A 21,547-nucleotide genomic window follows, 5' to 3' on the forward strand; every position below is an offset into this window, starting at 1 on the left:
TTTTATATATAACCTTCGAATCGTGTTATTGAAAATATCAAAAGAAAAATAGACGAATAACTTAATAACTATATATAGGCTCAGAACTCGGGTTAAAGCTCGCGAGCATGGTTGTGAGCTCAATTTTTCCAAGCTCGAGATCTGCTCGAGCTCGAGTTTTGTTTCATGAGCACAAGACGAGCAAGGCCAAACTTCGGGGTCAAGGCGGCTCATTCTCACCCCTATCGTAATGTGATCCATTTAAGTGTTGGATTTGATAATTATGACTCATTAAAATGTCAGTAATGGAGGATTAGTTGATCAAGCCCATACCTATAGATCTTTCCCTTTGAGACAACCCATTCTTACAACAATTTGCTTACATCCAGTATCAAGAGTGAAATCATCCTCTAACCCTATCCATAGAGGACCGACTTTGTATATTGACAGCTATTCCTATCAAGAGCTTTCCTTCTTGATTGATCGGTGAGAAATGAAAAATAAAAAAAATAAACGGAAACCATGAGAGAGTTGGACCATCAAAAGAAACTCATTCTTAGAGGACTAAAATAATTTACAAGTGAAGTACTTGTCAATGTGGCATATTGATCTTTTCACTTACTGGTTTTCAAATGGGTTTTGTTTTAATGTTTGCGGAAAACGACAAGTAAAAGACTCAGAAATATTTTCAAAATTGCATTACTAGATATGGGTCGTACTTACTAACATTTCCATTGGTACTTTGTTTTTGCTTTAAAATAACTTACAGGTGCCACGTATACATGAATAGCGTCAGGAAAAGGTAGATTCAAGACTTTGCACTATCCGAAGACTTGTTTATTTTGTTGGATTGAATCGTGGATTTTATAGTATGGTTTTACAAGAAACTATATTTAATTAATGAAAAACAATGAACAAACAAAAATTTAGTGTTACAACTAGTTGTAATAAAGAGCAAACCTTGACGGTAGTAGGCCTATAATTGCAGATGTCGCCATCCTTAGAAAGTGATGTAGTAGAGCTACTATTGTCAAAAGCTCTGTACCTTGGAGTTTCAGTCAAGTTAGCAGAATAAACTAGAGGTTTTGCAGGAGATGGCACAACATACTGTTCAAGATCAAGCTCCAGGCTTGCTGATGGTCCATTCTGTGTATCATAGCAAAAAAAAAAAATTGATTAAAAAAAAGGGTACAAATTTGCATTAAATATATGAGGAGAGTTTCTTGATGTTGATCAAATGACAAGAAGCTTAACGATTCATTTGAGGAAAAGAAAACATACTTGATTGGGTTCCTGGAGAAGTGAATTAATGCTAACATTAGGAATGTCACGGACAGCAGAAGGCTGAAGATTCTCCTTGTATGATCTCCAACTAGCAGCGAGATCAAAGGGTGAGACTCTATCGGCCTTAATATGAACACGGTATTCGAGCACAACATCTTTATTTAACCTAAACAAAGCAGCTGTGGTGTTTCCTTGCAGCGTGCCTTGAGACAATATCCTATCAGGACCATTCTCTACTATACATGGTATAGCATAGTCTTTGGGCCTCAATAAGAACTTGAAATCCAATGTTTCTACATTATCATTAATCATCAGTAACCAAACACTAAAGCGTAATAATAATAATAATAATAATAATAATAATAATAATAATAATAATAATTGAAGAGTGAGTTAAAAGTACCATGATTAGGCGGAACGACGAAACTCAACTCCCACATTGAAGTAGACTCTCGCTCCATTGGCAACTGTATTAGATAAAGACGAAAATGAATTAAAAAGGACAAAGGAGAAATTGGGTAAAAAAGAAGAAGACAAGGACGGACAGCTTTAGAGAAGTCCCAAGAGCCAACTAAAGGCGCAGAACCAAAGACATGAGGAATAAGTTCGCCTTTAAGATGGTAATTCTCCATCTTAAGGGAGACATAAAGTTGTTTTCCGTCTGTATTGTCTTCTCTCTCTTCATCTCCGCCCTGCCAACTGCTGTCTGAGGACTTGGATGTTACCGTCCCCATCTATCAATCTATCAACTTATTAATTTCTTCCGTTTCTTTTCTTCTTTTATCCCGGCCTACATCCGCTAACTACCCATTTCCCTAATTAGACGCATAGGTCTCCAAGGGCCTACCAATTTACTCCACCTTCTTACGCTTAAACTAGTTTTAAACCCGTGCAAAATTGCACGGGTATGTATTAGGGCCGGTATTAATATTTTTGGATGTATTTTTTTTTTTTTTTTTTTTTGCATTTTTAATGTAATTATCTAGTTGGTCTAAATCAGCGTTAAATTGCACGGGTATGTATTTGGACCGGTATTAATGTTTTTGAATGCATTTTTTTTTTTGCATTTCTATTGTAATTATCTAGTTGGTCTAAATTAATTTCATTTATTCTGAATGTAAAATTATTATATAGTATTTTTACTAAGACGGAAATTGTCGCATGTTTGTATTGGCGGATGATTTGAAGAAATTAATTCTTTGCACACCAACGGGTCCCACCATAACCCGAATTTCCAAAAAAAAAAAAACCGTACTAATGACGTGGCGCATCCTGCATTCAGCATTGTCTTCTGAATTAATAAAGATAAGATGTGACCACATTTGATTGATAAATAAAATATAGTAATAGAACAATAATTTGTAGCCATAACATGAATCCATTTTTAAAATAATGGTCAAAAATAAAATATTTATCGTTTTGGGTCGGTTTTGAAAATATTTATCAAAATGGTGTCCACGTAGGCTTGAGTTTTCCAAACCTAGAATACGGAACAAACACGCCACTGCCAATGGCGTGTTTGAAGTGAGTAGAAAATTGTAAAATTTAGAAAATGGAATGAAGGAAACACGCCAATACGAGTGGCGGGTCTTGGGGTAGAGACACGCCGGTGGGAATGGCGTGTATTCACCATCAAATTTAGAAAAAATTTAGAAAATATGCTTCAAACAAAATACACACAACTTCCGTCTTCATCTTTATATTCTTGTTCTTCTTCGTCCTGATCCAAGCTTCCTTTGTTCATTCAATCAATATCATATATGTAACACCCCGCCCTTTCCTTATATTTTAAATAAACTTTTAAGTAATTTTTTATTAAATAATTATTATTTAAAGCTTATTTTCATAAAATATCGTAACGGTAATAATAGTGTAGATTTTTAATAATATTATTCTCCGTCTCGAGTTATAGTAGACTTGGGACGAAAATTCTAGTGGATACCGACTCATTTTGAGTTATTGGGCTTAACTTGACTCATGGGCCTTTTTCCCCTCTTTCTCTACACAAAACCTCAACTAAACCCTCACAACTTCATCTCCTCACTTGTAATTTCGAAATTTCCCAACAACCACCCCACCATTGTTGAACCTTCCCTTACTAACCCTAAAACCACCATATCTCACTCAATTCTTCACCAATCTCGTTCCTTTTCGCGCCATTCTCTTCCTTTTCTCATTTCCCTTCTTTCTAAGTAAGAAAGTCGCCATCTTTTCCTCTATTTCGAAATTCTCATCTTACAAGGATGTGGATTCTTGACTTAATACCTTTATTTTTGTGTTTAGGGGAGAACTTGGACAACCCGGAGGAGGATAGCTACATCATTGACGAGTCTTTAGAAGATTGAAGTGCAAAAAGGTAACGGTGATGGGTTACTCGACTTTTATGTTAAAATTGTGTGGTTTTATGTAGTTATAATCTCATATGAATGTTAAAAGTTGTATCTTTCATGATTGGTGCTAATTTGGATGTTGAATATCATGCTTGTTTGCAATTCTCACATGTTTGGATGAAAATCTCATGCTACATCTCTTGAATCCGAAATTATCCATTCACATGCTCAAATATGTTGTTTTTCCGAGTTAGAATCATGCTAGGATACGTAAACAATTGATGGGAAACGATTTTTGTTGGTTTCAAATGGTTTGGAAGTGTTTTGCATGGAATCCGCGTGTTTGTAGTCCCAGTAGGGTGTGGCAATGGTCTCTTGACCTACAGGTGGGAGATCCTGTAAATTTTGAGCATATTTTAGCAAGGTCGTAGTCCCAGTAGGGTGATCGCGACGGTCTTACCGACCTACTGGGAGTTTCTGTAAGTTTTGGACAAATTTTAGTATGTCTCGTAGTCCCAGTAGGGTGACGGCGGTCTTGACCCGACCCGGCTGGGAGTACACCGAGGATTTTAGGTGATTTTGAGTTTTGGCGTATTCAGTAGGGTGACCTACTGGGAGTACATGAAGGTTTTATGAGTTTTTTGAAATTTGTTGTAGTCCCAGTAGGGTGACGCGGCCGGTCTCGACCTACATTTGGGAGTGCTCGTAAGTTTTATTAAATTTCGATTTTGGCATGTTGTCCCGCCCGGTCTTGCCGCCGGTACACCACCCTACTGGGAGTCCCCTGTTTGTTCTATTTCACTTGCGACTTCTAATAATGATTGAGCTATGCATGCATCTTCTTTCCTATCGATAATTGGTTACTTTAAGACTCATTAATGTTATGATCATGCATAATGGTTATGGCTCTTGTTCGGACCCGAGTGTGACGTTTTACATTGTGAGACTACTCGACATTCCCTATTTATTTGCCCTCGGACATTGGGTCACGGTTAGGTGCCATTGTTTCCGAGTTGGGCTACTTTTCCTTCCGCCTTTTTCGGACCGGGGGTCACGGTTAGGTGACAAGGTTCCGCTTGAGGTTACTCGATTTTCGGGCATGGTTAGGTGTACCATTTTTCGAGTCTTGGATAGGATTTGGTATCGTTTGTCGAATCGGGTGTCGTCCATCCCGAGAGTCTGGCCAGGTTTAGACTAGGACCGTATTATGATCGTCGTCCTACCAAGAGGTTGGAGTCTAGAGGGTTGTCTTGTTTGAGTCTATATTTTGTAATTGTCTTACATTTGAGTCGGGTTGATATGTGACAGTTTGACCTAATAATTCTTCTCTCATTGTGCTTTACCATTCCTATTTTCTTGTGCCCACTAACCATGATTTTCTTAATACCGTAAGTATTTACTCTTATGCTTGTTTGCTTAATTAAATTCTTAATTACTTGCATTTTGACATATTGTGGTGGGAGAACCCCGAGTTACTCCCCACCGACCGTGGCTTTCATATTTATTATGAATGACAGGTTTGTGATGAAGCTTAAGTGGGGAAGACCGTGTGAGCTAGCGAGTTCTTACCTCGGACCTTATTTAGTTATCACTTGATAGACTCACCTACTTTTGAACTTATGTTAATTCGTGGGATATCTTTTCCCCAATAAATAGACTTGTGTTGTAAACTTAAATTTAACTAACTAAACTTATTTATCGTGTTGGTGATGCCTCGCGTTGGACTTCATTAGAAGCCTTAAAAGTTTTAAAAATCTCGTGTTTCCGCCACGATTTACTAGTTACTTTTAGTTACCTCAACGAGGGGTGTCACAGTTGGTATCAGAGCATATATTGCTCCCGACGCACACACGTGTACCCCAACTTAAAATTCTTACTTGACCTTGAATAATGAATGAGAGATGGGTAGAATTAAGGACCCAAGTTGGTAGCCTTTTTGTGTATGTTTTGTGATAGGTTCTAACTTGTTTGCTCTTGTGCGAAAAGATGGTACAAGCGACCAATGTGGAAAATGCTATCATGCAAGCCCTCACTCAAGTACTTGCTAATCAACAAAATGCTCAACCCGCTCCCCCTACACATGAAGCCAACCGTCAAGGAAGTTATGCTTGGATTGCAAGTCAACTAGCAAGGAACAAGGCTAAGACCTATGGTGGTGAAGTGGATCCCGTTGCTCTCTCGGAATGGTTTCGTGATATGGAGAAGAACTTCTCTCTCTTTGATGCCCGAGAGGAGGACAAGGTGAGGTTAGCCTCTCACTTTCTTGTGAAGGAAGCCGATAGGTGGTGGACTTTGACCGGTCCTACCGCTACTCAAGACCCCAACTTTGATTGGAACCGCTTCAAGTCACTTGTGGAAACCCGCTTCTACCCTAAGGAGCTCAAGCAACAAAGATTGAAGGAATTCATGGAATTCAAGCAAGGGAAGCTATCAATTCAAGCCTACACCGACAAGTTTAATGAACTTGCTCATTATGCCTCCAAGTTCGTGAAAGATGAAGAGGATCGTGTCTACTTCTACAAGAACAAGTTGAATCCTAAGGTGGAAAGCATGGTGAGAAGAAGCTCAACTACCTTTGTGGAAGTCTATGATGATGCTATTTGGGCCGAAAGCTCTTTGAAGGCCATTGAAGAAGATTCCAAAACCCACTCCTCTTCTCATTCTTATCGTTTTAACTTTCATGGCAAGAGACCATTTGTGCCCTCTACTTCCAACTATGCCAACAAGAGAAGGTTTGTGCCAAGGATGCAAGACCATGGAGGACAAGGACCAAGAGTTCAAGAACCTCGAGGACAAGTTCCCACACCAACTAATGAACTTGAGAAGGACCGTAAGTGCTACCATTGTAGACAAGCTCTACACCCCGGAGTTGGATGCTATGGCAAGCCCTTGACTTGCTTTCATTGTAAGAAGCCCGGACATCGTGTTGCCGATTGCCCCGAGAAGAAGAATGCTCCTACTCCAAATGCTAGGCCAAGAGGAACCATCTTTGTCATGAGTCGAGCCGAAGCCGCCGCTCATCCCGATATCATTACGGGTATGTTCTCGATTTTTGATCAACCTTGCCTTATTCTATTTGATACCGGCGCATCTTTATCTTTTATATCTTCCAAATTCTCCGAAAAGCTAGCCATTGAACCAATTCATAGTGAGGAAACTTCTATATCCTTACCTTCCGGAGAAATGTTCTCTTGTTCCCTCACTTTCTCCGACATTCCTATCTCTATTTCGGGAACCTTATTCCCCGCTAACCTACTTCGTTTTCCCCTTGAGGAATTCGATGTAATTTTGGGTATGGATTGGTTGTCAAAGTATGATGCAAGATTCGAGTGTAGAGACCAAAAGATTCGCCTCAAGAGTCCGCTAGGCACTCGTGTGTCATATAGAGGAGTCCGTTCCCAAGAAGGTGTGAAGTTGATCTCCGCTTTGAAGTTGATGAGTATGAGGAGGAAAGGTTACCAAATCTTTCTTTGTGTGGTGACTTCTACCTCCCCTCCCTTACCAAAGATCGATGAAGTGCCCGTGGTTTGTGAGTTCGCCGATGTCTTTCCCGAAGAATTGCCCGGAATTCCTCCCGAGCGTGATGTTGAGTTCTCTATCGACCTTGTACCCGGAACCGGACCGATTGCTAAAGCCCGCACCGTATGGCGCCAACCGAGTTGAAGGAGTTGAGAAAGCAACTTGATGAGATGATTGAGAAAGGATTCATTAGACCTAGTGCCTCGCCTTGGGGTGCTCCCGTTCTCTTTGTGAAGAAGAAAGATGGATCCATGAGACTTTGCATTGACTACCGTGAGCTTAACCGTGTTACCATCAAGAACAAGTATCCTCTACCAAGGATTGAAGATTTGTTTGATCAACTCAAAGGTGCTTCTACTTTCTCCAAGATTGATTTGAGATCCGGTTATCACCAAATTCCCGTTCGTGAGTCCGATATCCCTAAGACCGCCTTTAGCACGAGATATGGACATTTCGAGTTTAAGGTGATGCCCTTTGGTTTAACCAATGCCCCTTCTATCTTCATGGACCAAATGAACCGGACCTTTAGAGAGTTCTTAGACAAGTGTGTTGTGGTCTTCATTGACGATATCCTCATCTTTTCCAAGTCCGAAGAAGAGCATGCCAATCACCTCCGTATCATTTTGGAAATCCTCCGTCGTCAAAAGTGGTTTGCCAAATTCTCCAAATGTGAATTTTGGTTGTCTAAGGTGTCTTTCCTAGGCCACGTGATATCTAAGGATGGTGTCATGGTAGATCCTTCAAAGATTGAAGCCGTGATCGAGTGGAAGAGTCCAACCGATGTTGGTGAAATCCGTAGTTTCTTGGGTTTGGCGGGTTACTACCGTCGCTTTGTGAAAGATTTTTCCAAGCTTGCTAGACCGATGACTCAACTTTTGAAGAAGGAGACCAAGTTTGTGTGGACCGAAGCTTGTGAAAGTGCATTCCAAGAGTTGAAGAAGAGGTTGACTACCGCCCCTGTGTTGACCTTGCCCGAGGATGGAGTTGATTTTGATGTGTTTTGTGATGCTTCTAAGATGGGTTTGGGTTGTGTTCTTATGCAAAATAGGAAGGTTGTTGCCTATGCTTCGCGACAATTGAGAGTTCATGAGGTGAACTATCCCACTCATGATTTGGAATTAGCCGCCATCGTTCATGCTTTGAAGATGTGGAGACACTACCTCATTGGAGTCCATTGCCGTATCTACACTGACCATAAGAGTTTGAGGTACATCTTCACCCAAAAGGATTTGAATATGAGACAACGACGATGGTTGGAATTGGTGAATGATTACGACATGGAGTTGTTGTATCATGAAGGAAAGGCAAATGTGGTTGCCGATGCCCTTAGTAGGAAGTCTACTCATTCCTTGAGTGCTATTCGTGTGCTCCCCGATGACCTTTGTGCCGAGTTTCGTAAGTTAGGTTTGCAACTTGTGGAGAGTGGTTTTGATTATCTTGGTGCTATGGTTGCCGAGCCCGTTCTTCACCGTGAGATTCTAGATAGCCTTGTGGACGACGCTACATTTAAAAGTTTTCAAGCCAAGCTTCTTGAAGGGAAAGCAAAGGATTGTGAGATTGATGCTAGAGGTTACCTCCGTTACCAAGGACGCATGTATGTGCCCGATGCCGTTGACTTGAGGAAGAGAGTTCTAGATGAAGCTCATCTATCACCTTATTCGATTCACCCCGGAGGAGACAAGATGTATAAAGATTTGAAGCTTCAGTTTTGGTGGCCTAACATGAAGAATGACATTGTGTCATATGTTGGAAGGTGTCTTACTTGTCAACAAGTGAAGATTGAGCATAAGAGACCCGGTGGTTTGCTACAACCATTGGATGTTCCTTTATGGAAGTGGGAGTCCATTTCCATGGATTTTGTGATGGCTTTGCCTAAGACCGTTGGTGGAAAGGACGCCGTATGGGTTGTTGTGGATAGGTTGACCAAGTGTGCTAGGTTCATTCCTATCAAAGAGACTTGGAGTCTAGACCGTCTTGCTAGTGCTTATGTTGAAGAGATCGTTCGTTACCATGGTGTTCCTAAGGAGATCGTTTCGGATCGTGACCCGAGGTTTTGTTCAAGATTTTGGAAAGCTTTGCAAGATGCTATGGGTAGTAAGTTGTTGATGAGTACCGCTTTTCATGCCGCTACCGATGGACAATCCGAGAGGACGATTCAAACTTTAGAAGACTTGTTGCGTGCTTGTGCCCTTGATTTTCATTCTAGTTGGGAGAAGAGCCTACCTTTGGTGGAATTTTCTTACAACAATAGTTATCATGCTTCTATCAAGATGGCCCCTTATGAAGCCCTTTATGGAAGGAAATGCCGTAGTCCAATTTGTTGGGACCAAGCAAGTGACGTTCGTGACCTAGGACCCGACAAGTTAGCCGAGACGATTGATCAAGTGAAGCTCATCCGTGAAAGAATGAAAGCCGCCCAAGATCGTCAAAAATCCTATGCCGATGTTCGCCGTCGACCCTTGGAATTTGAAGTTGGAGATAAAGTGTTCTTGAAAGTGTCCCCGATGAAAGGAGTAAAGAGATTTGGAGTCAAAGGGAAGTTGAGTCCGAAGTACATTGGACCTTATGAAGTGATAAAGAGGATTGGTGCCGTGGCTTATAAGTTGGATTTGCCCCCGAGTTTGGGTAAAGTTCATGATGTCTTTCATGTTTCTCAGCTTAGGAAATACATTAGCGACCCTAGTCATGTGTTGCAAAATGAGATTCCCGAGCTTGAGCCTAGTCTTTCCTTCGAGGAGAGACCGATTAAGATTTTGGACAAGAAGGAGAAGAAGCTAAGGAACAAAGTGGTGCCCTTGGTGAAGGTTTTGTGGAAGTGTGGTGATGTAGAAGAAGAGACTTGGGAGCCGGAGGCTTCCATGCGTGTCAAGTACCCTAGTTTGTTTTCTTAAGGTAATGCCTTTTCGTTTCAAGTTTCGAGGGCGAAACTTTTTAAAAGGTGGGATGATTGTAACACCCCGCCCTTTCCTTATATTTTAAATAAACTTTTAAGTAATTTTTTATTAAATAATTATTATTTAAAGCTTATTTTCATAAAATATCGTAACGGTAATAATAGTGTAGATTTTTAATAATATTATTCTCCGTCTCGAGTTATAGTAGACTTGGGACGAAAATTCTAGTGGATACCGACTCATTTTGAGTTATTGGGCTTAACTTGACTCATGGGCCTTTTTCCCCCTCTTTTCTCTACACAAAACCTCAACTAAACCCTCACAACTTCATCTCCCTCACTTGTAATTTCTGAAATTTCCCAACAACCACCCCACCATTGTTGAACCTTCCCTTACTAACCCTAAAACCACCATATCTCACTCAATTCTTCACCAATCTCGTTCCTTTTCGCGCCATTCTCTTCCTTTTCTCATTTCCCTTCTTTCTAAGTAAGAAAGTCGCCATCTTTTCCTCTATTTTGAAATTCTCATCTTACAAGGATGTGGATTCTTGACTTAATACCTTTATTTTTGTGTTTAGGGAGAACTTGGACAACCCGGAGGAGGATAGCTACATCATTGACGAGTCTTTAGAAGATTGAAGTGCAAAAAGGTAACGGTGATGGGTTACTCGACTTTTATGTTAAAATTGTGTGGTTTTATGTAGTTATAATCTCATATGAATGTTAAAAGTTGTATCTTTCATGATTGGTGCTAATTTGGATGTTGAATATCATGCTTGTTTGCAATTCTCACATGTTTGGATGAAAATCTCATGCTACATCTCTTGAATCCGAAATTATCCATTCACATGCTCAAATATGTTGTTTTTCCGAGTTAGAATCATGCTAGGATACGTAAACAATTGATGGGAAACGATTTTTGTTGGTTTCAAATGGTTTGGAAGTGTTTTGCATGGAATCCGCGTGTTTGTAGTCCCAGTAGGGTGACCGGCAATGTCTCTTGACCATTTGGGAGATCCTCGTAAATTTTGAGCATATTTTAGCAAGGTCAGTAGTCCCAGTAGGGTGACCGTGGCCGGTCTCCACCGACCTGGCTGGGAGTTTCTGTAAGTTTTGGACAAATTTTAGTATGTTCGTAGTCCCAGTAGGTGTGTGGCGTGGCGGTCTCTTGACCGGTGGGAGTACACCGAGGATTTTAGGTGATTTTGAGTTTTGGCGTATTCCCGTCGGGTGACCTACTGGGAGTGCATCAAGGTTTTATGAGTTTTTTTGAAATTTGGTGTAGTCCCAGTAGGGTGACCGCGGCGGTCTCTTGGCCATTTGGGAGTGCACTTGTAAGTTTTATTAAATTTCGATTTTGGCATGTTGTCCCAGTAGGTGGCCGGCGGCCGGTACACCACCGGTGGGAGTCCCCTGTTTGTTCTATTTCACTTGCGACTTCTAATAATGATTGAGCTATGCATGCATCTTCTTTCCTATCGATAATTGGTTACTTTAAGACTCATTAATGTTATGATCATGCATAATGGTTATGGCTCTTGTTCGGACCCGAGTGTGACGTTTTACATTGTGAGACTACTCGACATTCCCTATTTATTTGCCCTCGGACATTGGGTCACGGTTAGGTGCCATTGTTTCCGAGTTGGGCTACTTTTCCTTCCGCCTTTTTCGGACCGGGGGTCACGGTTAGGTGACAAGGTTCCGCTTGAGGTTACTCGATTTTCGGGCACGGTTAGGTGTACCATTTTTCGAGTCTTGGATACGATTTGGTATCGTTTGTCGAATCGGGTGTCGTCCATCCCGAGAGTTTGGCCAGGTTTAGACTAGGACCGTATTATGATCGTCGTCCTACCAAGAGGTTGGAGTCTAGAGGGTTGTCTTGTTTGAGTCTATACTTTGTAATTGTCTTACATTTGAGTCGGGTTGATATGTGACAGTTTGACCTAATAATTCTTCTCTCATTGTGCTTTACCATTCCTATTTTCTTGTGCCCACTAACCATGATTTTCTTAATACCGTAAGTATTTACTCTTATGCTTGTTTGCTTAATTAAATTCTTAATTACTTGCATTTTGACATATTGTGGCTGGGAGAACCCTGAGTTACTCCCCACTGACTGTGGCTTTCATATTTATTATGAATGACAGGTTTGTGATGAAGCTTAAGTGGGGAAGACCGTGTGAGCTAGCGAGTTCTTACCTCGGACCTTATTTAGTTATCACTTGATAGACTCACCTACTTTTGAACTTATGTTAATTCGTGGGATATCTTTTCCCCAATAAATAGACTTGTGTTGTAAACTTAAATTTAACTAACTAAACTTATTTATCGTGTTGGTGATGCCTCGCGTTGGACTTCATTAGAAGCCTTAAAAGTTTTAAAAATCTCGTGTTTCCGCCACGATTTACTAGTTACTTTTAGTTACCTCAACGAGGGGTGTCACAATATACCCTTCTAATATCAATCAATGATTCAACCCCATTTTCCCCAATTAATAACTTCACAAACCCTAATCCATCTAATGCATCAATTCCCAACTTCAATCCCAATTTCCCAATTAATTTGATGCATTTTATCAATTCATATCATATATTTTCCTATCAAAAATCAATTTATATCATTAAAACTATGCTTACCCAACCCTATAGATGCATCACAAAATGATATATGACGGGTTTAATGGGAGTAATGTGCAGTGGGCGTTGGGGAAGGCGGGGGAGGATAGGGTTTATGTGGTTGTGTCTGAAGAGCATGGGTGGTTGTTTGTTGGGATTTATGACGGGTTTAATGGTCCTGATGCACCGGAGTTTTTGATGGGTCATTTGTTCTGATCCGGGTTTTGTTTCATGAGCTCAAGGGTTTGTTTTGGGATAATGAGGATGATGCCGTTGGTGTTAGCAGTAACAATGCTGGTCCTAGTGATAATGGTGATTGCAATGTTGAGGCGCAAGGGCAAGGGAGGAGTGCGGGTCGTGAGGAAATTGAGGTCGAGGTTGAGGGAGAAGGAAATCATGGAGTTGGGGTAAATGCAATTAAGAGAGTGACGTTTTTGCAGGAGGATGAGAAGAAGGATGCAAGGAGAAAGTTGTGGGAGTTTTTGGCTGAGGATGAGATGGACGATGGACTTGATTTGTCGGGGTCGGATAGGTTTGCGTTTTCTGTGGATGATGTAGTTCATGTTAGTAATGCAGTTGGATGTTGGATGTTCAATAGACACGCCAGTGGGAATGGCGTGTCTCTACCCTAAGACCCGCCACTCGTATTGCCGTGTTTCCTTCATTCCATTTTCTAAATTTTACAATTTCATACTCACTTGAAACACGTCATTGATAGTGGCGTGTTTGTTCCGTATTTCAGGTTTGGAAAACTCGAGCCTAGGTGGACACTATTTTGACAAATATTTCAAAACCGACCCAAAACGGCAAATATTTTATTTTTGACCATTATTTTAAAAAATCGTTCCCATAACATTAACTAAAACGAATTTCTTTCCAAAATAGGTTTCCAATACAAAGAAATTAACGAAATGGTATATATATATATTATGAAAGTATTTACCCAAAATGGGTCCACGTAGGATAGGTATGCACAAACCTGTGACACGAAATAAATCGCTTTAAGTCGCTCCCCCCTTAGCGACCTTGGTAATTTGTTAATAAGTAGAAAAATATATGAAAAAAAAATATGTTTGGATGAAGTCGCTCAGCCTCATGGCGACTTCATATTTAACATAGTTGTTTTGCAAATATAAATATAAAAAATGTTGTTACGGGGAATCGAACACACAATCTTTGCCCTATATTCATCATACAATAACCACCAAGCCATATTAGCACTTGTATATTAAACACGCAATTAAATTCTAATGCTAATCTACCATACATCGAGTATTAAATGCGATTAAATGTGTTTAATAAGTTACACAGCTATTGTACTAATTACTACCATTAAAACGCCAATAATGTACATAGAAATTAGCTTAGTCTGGTGGTTAATGTACAATGCTAAATACCGTTTTAGCGCCAGTTCGATTCCCCTCATCTACATAAATGATTTTTTTTTTCAAAACTACTTTGAAACCTAGCCGCTGTCCTGCTAAGCGACTTTGTCCCAAGTCGCTCACCCACCGAGCGATTTGGTTCAAAAACGCACCCCCTCAATATTAGCTCTGTTTTACATGTAACCTTGGATATGGTCGCTTAGGGGGAGAGCGGCTTGAATCCGAACCTAGTTTCGGTGATGACGTGGACCCATTTTGGGTAATAAGTTTGAAACTAACCCCATTTCGTTAATTTCTTTGATTTTTTGCCCCATTTTAGAAAAAAATTCAACTAAAACATTGTATCTTTATATAGTCATATTTACAACAAAAATGGTCACATATGTCGTCTGAATGAATTGTTGGTTGGGTTGTGTGTGTAGTACTTTGCCATTATTATATCTATAATCTATATTATATATTATATAGTTAAATGGGTAGATTAAATCATTCTATTTAATTTCACATGACATTTTAATTTAATTTCTATTCATTTTTATTGATTATTTAATTTAATTATTAACAACATAAAATGAAAAAACTCATAAAGAGAATAATCTAAGGCCTTAATTTGGTTAGTGGCTTTGAATTCCCACGCTGAAATAATTAATCCCATGTTTCAAACTTTCTATCTTCCTGTTATTTAATGCAGATTACTTTACACCATTAATAATTAATAAACAGTTTATGTCCTTTCATTTACCTTCCAATGCCTATTTAATCTAATTTAGTTTTTCCACTACCACACAAAATGTTATCAAATGGCAAACCAATGTTATCTCATTTGTCAGTATGTATGTATTATGTAATCTTTGTTTCTCTAAGATTCAACCATTATTCAGTAATTACACTCATCATCGCCATATGTTATCTACTAATGCGTTAGGACGACAACAACTATTTTTTCCCCATTTCCCCAAGCTAGGTGATCATTTGATCAATAGGAACAATTCTTGCGGAAGTTGTATGATGATCTTCCGATCATTTGGTGCCAATTTTTTAAAGAAAAAATTGCTTATAAGTTTGTGTGGCTCATTGTTCCTACGGTCATTTCTTTTTTTTTTTAGGTGAAATCTGAGTATATTAAATATATCAAAAAACGACAGTCATAATTACAAGGACTAGGTTCGAATCCCCCCTAAGGAATTCTAACACATAAATCCTATGCTTTCCTGCCAATCAATGGCACCATTGCTATCTAGATTACACATTTTGCTACGAATTCTCCTCTGAATTTGCTGCTTCAGTTGATGTGCTATAATGTCAGGTCTCTGAACACACAGCTGATGTCTCGCATTGTTTCTCTGAAACCAGATGGCAGTTTGAACACACGCAGAAGCCTTCCATTGCAATATGTTCCTGTTTGCAGATAGTAATGCAGTAAGATCAGGCAATGGCTTACCAATCCATGCTGCAATACTATCCTTAACCTTACTGGTGAAATTGCACTCTGAAAAGAGGTGGGCAATTGTCTCAGGCTGATCCCCACATAAAATGCAGGCATCATCAGGGCACAAACCAATAGCATAGAGCTTGGTTCTAATGTTTAGTCCATCTTGCATAATCATCCAAGCAACAACGGAGTGTTTAGGGATGTTCCAGTTATTCCATACAAGATTAGACCAGGCAGTTTTGGGGTGCCGACCCATCAACCAGTCATATCCACTTCGAATAGAGTATCCTTTGGTAGAAGAAATCCAAAGATTATCATTAAAACCACTCTTAATCCTTTCCTTAACCTTACAAATGCTCTTCCAGGTCCAGGGGGCATCGTTACCAGGGGTATAATCATGCCATTCTATTCCCTTTAAATACACATTTGCAACCCATTTGATCCAAAGCCTGTCACGTTTGGTATATAGCCAATTCACCAATTTTCCCACTGAGGCAGTATTCCACATCTCTGATTTTTTAATACCTAGGCCTCCTTCATCCTTAGGCAAGGTAACTCTATCCCATCCCACCAGTGGAACTCTGTGGTATTCAGAAGAGCTACTCCATAGAAAATCCTATGGTCATTTCTTGGTTGTGAACCCCTCGCGTTATAAGGAAAAGTAAAAGACAAATACGCAGCGGAAAACACGGGTTATTAAAAACTTTTTAGTTCAAACACGCGGATTCACTTGAAACAAATCCAAACGATAACATAAGTAAAGTAAATTCAACACCACAAGTGTCTAACTATCAAGGGGGTAAAACGTTCCCACAAATTACAAGACTCAAAAGTGAGTTAAAGCAAACGAAAGGTAAATGTCAATAAATCTCGACACTCGCTAGCTCACACATGTGTTCACCCCAAGTAGCACCAACTAGCACATGTCATTCATGAAACATGAATGCCATAGTTATATCCAAACATAATTAACTCGAGGTTCTCTCATCCATATTATATCCAAACAAACATAATTAAGAACGGAATTAACATAAAACATGATAAAAACGATAATATAGATAACTTAACATGAGAGCCAAAGATAAATATTAAACATACATATCATTGGGTCACAAAGGCATAGAATGCAACATGAGAGCGTACACACAAATTATTCCAACACGAGAACGACTTCCATGGTAAATGACATATGCAAATAACCAAAACTATGCAAGACTATACCACTCTAGACTCAATTCCTCTCGGTAAGACAACGATAATAATATGGTCCTAGTCTAAACCTGGCCAGACTCCCGAGATGAACATTTTCCGATTCAACATGCGATAAATGTTTCGCATCCAAGAATCGAAGCAACAGAACGAAAGCTGAGTACCCCAAATTCGGCAGAACGGTACAAAAGAGGCGGAAAGAGTATGAGCAAACCAAACTCGGCAAAACGTCAAGAAAGAGGCATAAAATATGTCAAGCAAGTATATAATGCATAATGACACTTTCCTCAGAAAATGACTCATCATAGATAGTCACTCAAAGACAAGTATTTCACATTTGAAACTCGATAATAGAATCGTTAATGAACAAGTAAGAAACTCAAATGTGAAATATACATTGTCATTTAATTCTTATATAACATGAACAAATATTACTTTTCATAATTACATGTTACTTAAGCTTGATACGATACAAGAGATAACAAATGAACCAAGTGGTACAAACACGAGGCAAAAACGTAAACAAACCAATCATGTGTTGGAATATGTGTCCTCCGACAATAATGCGATCACAACTGTCGATCATGATGATCACATGTTTAAGTCTCATTTTAAGAATACAATTGGGAAGTAATTTTTACAGTCAACTGGTCCACACATATCGGTAATGATTGGCTGACTAGAGTTTGAAATTACTGTCGTGCGACGGTGGTGATCAGTTGATCCCCTTAGGTCATACCTAAAGAGTAACACTCTTAATTGAATATTTAATTGATCGTATGACGATACGGGTTAATTAAATTACTTAAAATTGACGGACGATTTTGGAGGTGATATTTACGTGTCTCATTGTAATTTGATTAAATAAGATACGGTCTAAGTGATCGAATTGTTTTATTACTTAGATGAAATTATTGTTTACGGAAACAATTGAAACGGAATGAATAAATTATTATAAGTACAGAATGTTGTAGTTTATAATTCGGAAACACTTTTGGTACAAGTAATTATGAATTACTATGATAATTTTTATAAGTGACATATTTTATTAATATGTTGATTTTAATTGTTAAAAATACATTTTATATATAAGATATCATGTAATGTGTCACATGTGACATATTGACAAAATCACAAATAAAATGGACTCATCCATTTTATGTGTGTGTACCGAAATGGAGGAAGCATTAGGATAAAATTGTGTTGATTATTTATAAGTGGAAGACATAATTATAAAACCTAAGGATAGCCATGCAATGATAGCCTTCTCTTGGGAAGAAAAGGAGAGCATGCATTGGGCTCTCTCCTCTCCCCATTTTTCCGATTTTCTAGAGCCATTTTTAGAGAGTTTTTCTCTCTAATTTTATTCATACTACATACAATTATTTCTAGTGTAAGAAATAAAGATTCCTCTCTACATCTCAAAAATTAGAGAGTTAAAAACTCCAAAATTCTTTTCTCTATTTTTACCGAAATAATAGAGTACAAAATAAATATTTTGGGTCAATTTTTAGTAAGATTATTATTATTATTCTAGATCTAATAATATTAATCTATTAAGGGGTTATCTTGGGTATTCATCTTTGGGAGAGATTCTACCTTTGAATCTTTGTTCATCCATATAAGGAAAAGCTCAAGAACAAGTAAGAAGGAGATCTTACTTGTGCCCTTTGATCCGTTTTTAATGTAAGGAAAACGATTTCTTCACTTATCTATTCTAGTTTGCATGCATAAGATTTGTATTTAATTTTATGACTAAATTAAATGTAACATATATGAATATATAAAGTAATGAGATATAGATTTTTAACAAGCGGCATCAAGAGCCTAAGGTTGTTTGCATGCAAATCGGTTATAGTTTTTCCGAGTTATACGATTAACATATAAAACTTATAAATTTGTGTTTATTATGATATATCACGAAATTAATTATGCATGTTAAAGTTTCTTATCCTAAAATGTATTTAGGATATTTTGGTTAATTTATGGATTTTTAATTGTTCTATTTATTTTATAATGGCATTAAAATGTGATTTTATGATAAAAATGTCATTTTCGGACTAAAATTAGCTAAACTTCGTATTTTTCAGTGGTTTATGGATATGTTTTCACATATATTATTTTTAGATGACCTGTAAATTTTCATAATTTTTGGAGTTCTTATGCTCGAAATATGGATTTTTCATGATAAAAATCGAATTTAAATGAAAAATAGGTTAATATGAGAAATATTTCGAATCTGGTCATAGAAATTTAGTATGTTGTCACATGAAATTTTACAAGATGTGTGTAAAATAATAGGCTATAATGAAGTCTTTATGCATGATTTATGAAGTTTTGATGAAAAATAGCATAAATAGTGACTTTAATTAGTGAATAATTGCTAAAACATACTTCATGACTAAGGAAAAATGTCATATGTTGCATTTTTATCATATATTTCAGATCTAAAAGTGAAAAGTTAAGAAAAATAATTTTTCTCATTTTTTATGGTAATAATTGATAAAACCCGATAAACCGCAACATTGTTTTTCTCGATAATTTTCGAAATTTTTTTAACCTATGTTTTTGAGCATTATGAGTGTCATGGTATTTTTGCAGAATGTTCATGAGTTTAAATTTCAAATTTCAAATTTATTTGAAATTTTTATGATTTATTTGAAGTTTATGACATAATATTGTATTTTTGAGTCCATTTATGAACAATTTTAAGAAATATAAGTTAATTATTGTCAATATGTTAGTGGAGACTAATTTTGAGTCCTAAGTTGGTTAGGGTAATTAACTTGTACATAAATATGAATTTATGTAATTATTGTGATTATAAAAGGTTAAATCACGCAAATCCGTAAAAACCGTTTAATATACGATATTGGCTCCTTAAAGGCGATTTAGCATAAAATTGGGCATGTTCTTACATATTATAATGCTGAATTTTATTTATGATTGTCATAATTTTAATTTTATGTACTTTTTGAATTATGTAATTTTACTTAGTATGGCCTTAGTTTTAATTGGCATTACCCGACATGTATGGGAATATCGATTCAGTTGTAATTTATTGTGATCTCGTATCACCGTTTTGTAATTTAATAGATTTATTTTATTTTAATTACAAATGTATAATAGGAAATTATGTAATTTATTTATTCCGGAGTTCCTTGAAGATGGTGCCTTTCAAGATGACGGTCCATCAAAGACGGTGTTACCTCGAGATGCGTGCCAAGACCGAAGTTCAAGGGACGAATGGAGTTGGTTTCCGAATATGTAATAGTTAATTAGATTTTCTATTTTAGGAAGGCCATACTAGAATTTTTTTTATGCTTTGCATTTTATTTATATGTCGCATGCATCGCTAAATCGCCATAACTAAAACATGCATTATCATTTTAATCGAGTTTATCGACCGTGTCAATTACAATTATCGTAGTTCACCGCTTTAGTTCACTTAAAACGTGATAGATTGTAAATTGACATGACCTCTCGCTAAAAATAAACAATTGAGACTTGGCCTTACCAAAAAGTAGAAACCATGAAAACCTATTTCGTGAGGGAGTGCACTCGACCACACCGGGGTACAAACCTTGTTACGTAGGGAAAGTGGATGATAAATGTCTATCCACCGAATTCATGTTGATGAGGGTTTCATCGGCCACACCGTGCCCAAGTTAATGTGGGTTTGGATCATGGACACATTTATTCGAAATTTGGATTGAACTCAACAAAAGTTTTTGATAAGGGTTTCATCGGCCACACCGTGCCCTTGTCGGTTGTGTTTTGGGCTAAAGATAAATGTTAATGTAATTTTATCGACCAAGAGTTCTAAAAGTAGAAACGATTAAAGCGTTAATCCACCGAGTTATATTGATAAGGGTTTCATCGGCCACACCGTGCCCAAGTTAATATGAATTTGGGTCTTGGAATCATTTATATTAGTTGGGTAGAGGTCACTATATAAATGTTCATATCTTGTTGTTTTATTTACAAGTATTATTAAAACGATAAATGTTAAAGTTTTCCACTATTCCGTTATCATATTGTTCTATTTCTTTACCATAATTCATATACGATATCATTTCGATTTTTGATTCAAATCTCCATTAAAACATCGTAACTAAAGACAAATATGAATTTTCTTCTAAAAACTCGTGTTATCCATTGTAAGGATCTCTTGTGAAGAATATAGATAAAAGTTATTCATTATCAAACAGGCTTTTGATTCTTGACTAACACATCAATGGATTGTTTCTCACATACTTAATTGAGTTAAGTACCTTGAAACGATAAATTGTTTTGGTAATTAGATTTGTTAGAAATCGTAATTGACCAAAATAACGCAACACTTCAATGAAAGTTTTAAGACTAAAACGATTGAATTGAAGAGTAGTCTTCATAAAATTCAACTTTGCTTCTCTAAGTAATAAATTCATTGAAATGAGTGGGAGCCTTCTCTTAAACCGTTAAGAAAAGGGCGAGGTTCAAGAAGTAAAAGTTAGAATGGAATTGATACAAGGTAATGTTAAAAGTAAAGTTATTGAGAATAACGATACTAAACTTATCAATCCCGATAGATAAAGTTTTCATTGTCTTAAATGTTGGACACTAGAAAGGAAACTATCCCAAATTGTTAAAGAATAAGCAAATTAGTTGTGGGACATCTAATAAGACTTAGTTCTTTATTTATTTAATTGACATAAATTTTGCTAGTACCATTTCGTCAATAACCGATGGTGGTTTTCATCATTGTATGCGATACATAGGATGATTAGAATATGACGACTAGCATCAATAATGTCGAGAGATAGAGTCATTGTGTACTCAATCTAGTTTGGGTTTAAAGTTGTACCTTAATTAGTAATACTAAGTACATGGACCCTAAATAAGAATATAATTTTGTT

General features: G+C 37.6%; 1 pseudogene; it reads right to left on the reverse strand.

Moving 5' to 3' along the window:
* Positions 1-2,137, reverse strand: part of LOC141600402 (6-phosphofructo-2-kinase/fructose-2,6-bisphosphatase-like) — a 101,844-nt pseudogene extending 99,707 nt beyond the window's left edge.
* Positions 2,138-21,547: the final 19,410 nt, after the last annotated feature.

The sequence above is a fragment of the Silene latifolia genome, chromosome 9 (genome assembly GCF_048544455.1).
Source record: "Silene latifolia isolate original U9 population chromosome 9, ASM4854445v1, whole genome shotgun sequence".
Lineage (NCBI taxonomy): Eukaryota > Viridiplantae > Streptophyta > Magnoliopsida > Caryophyllales > Caryophyllaceae > Silene > Silene latifolia.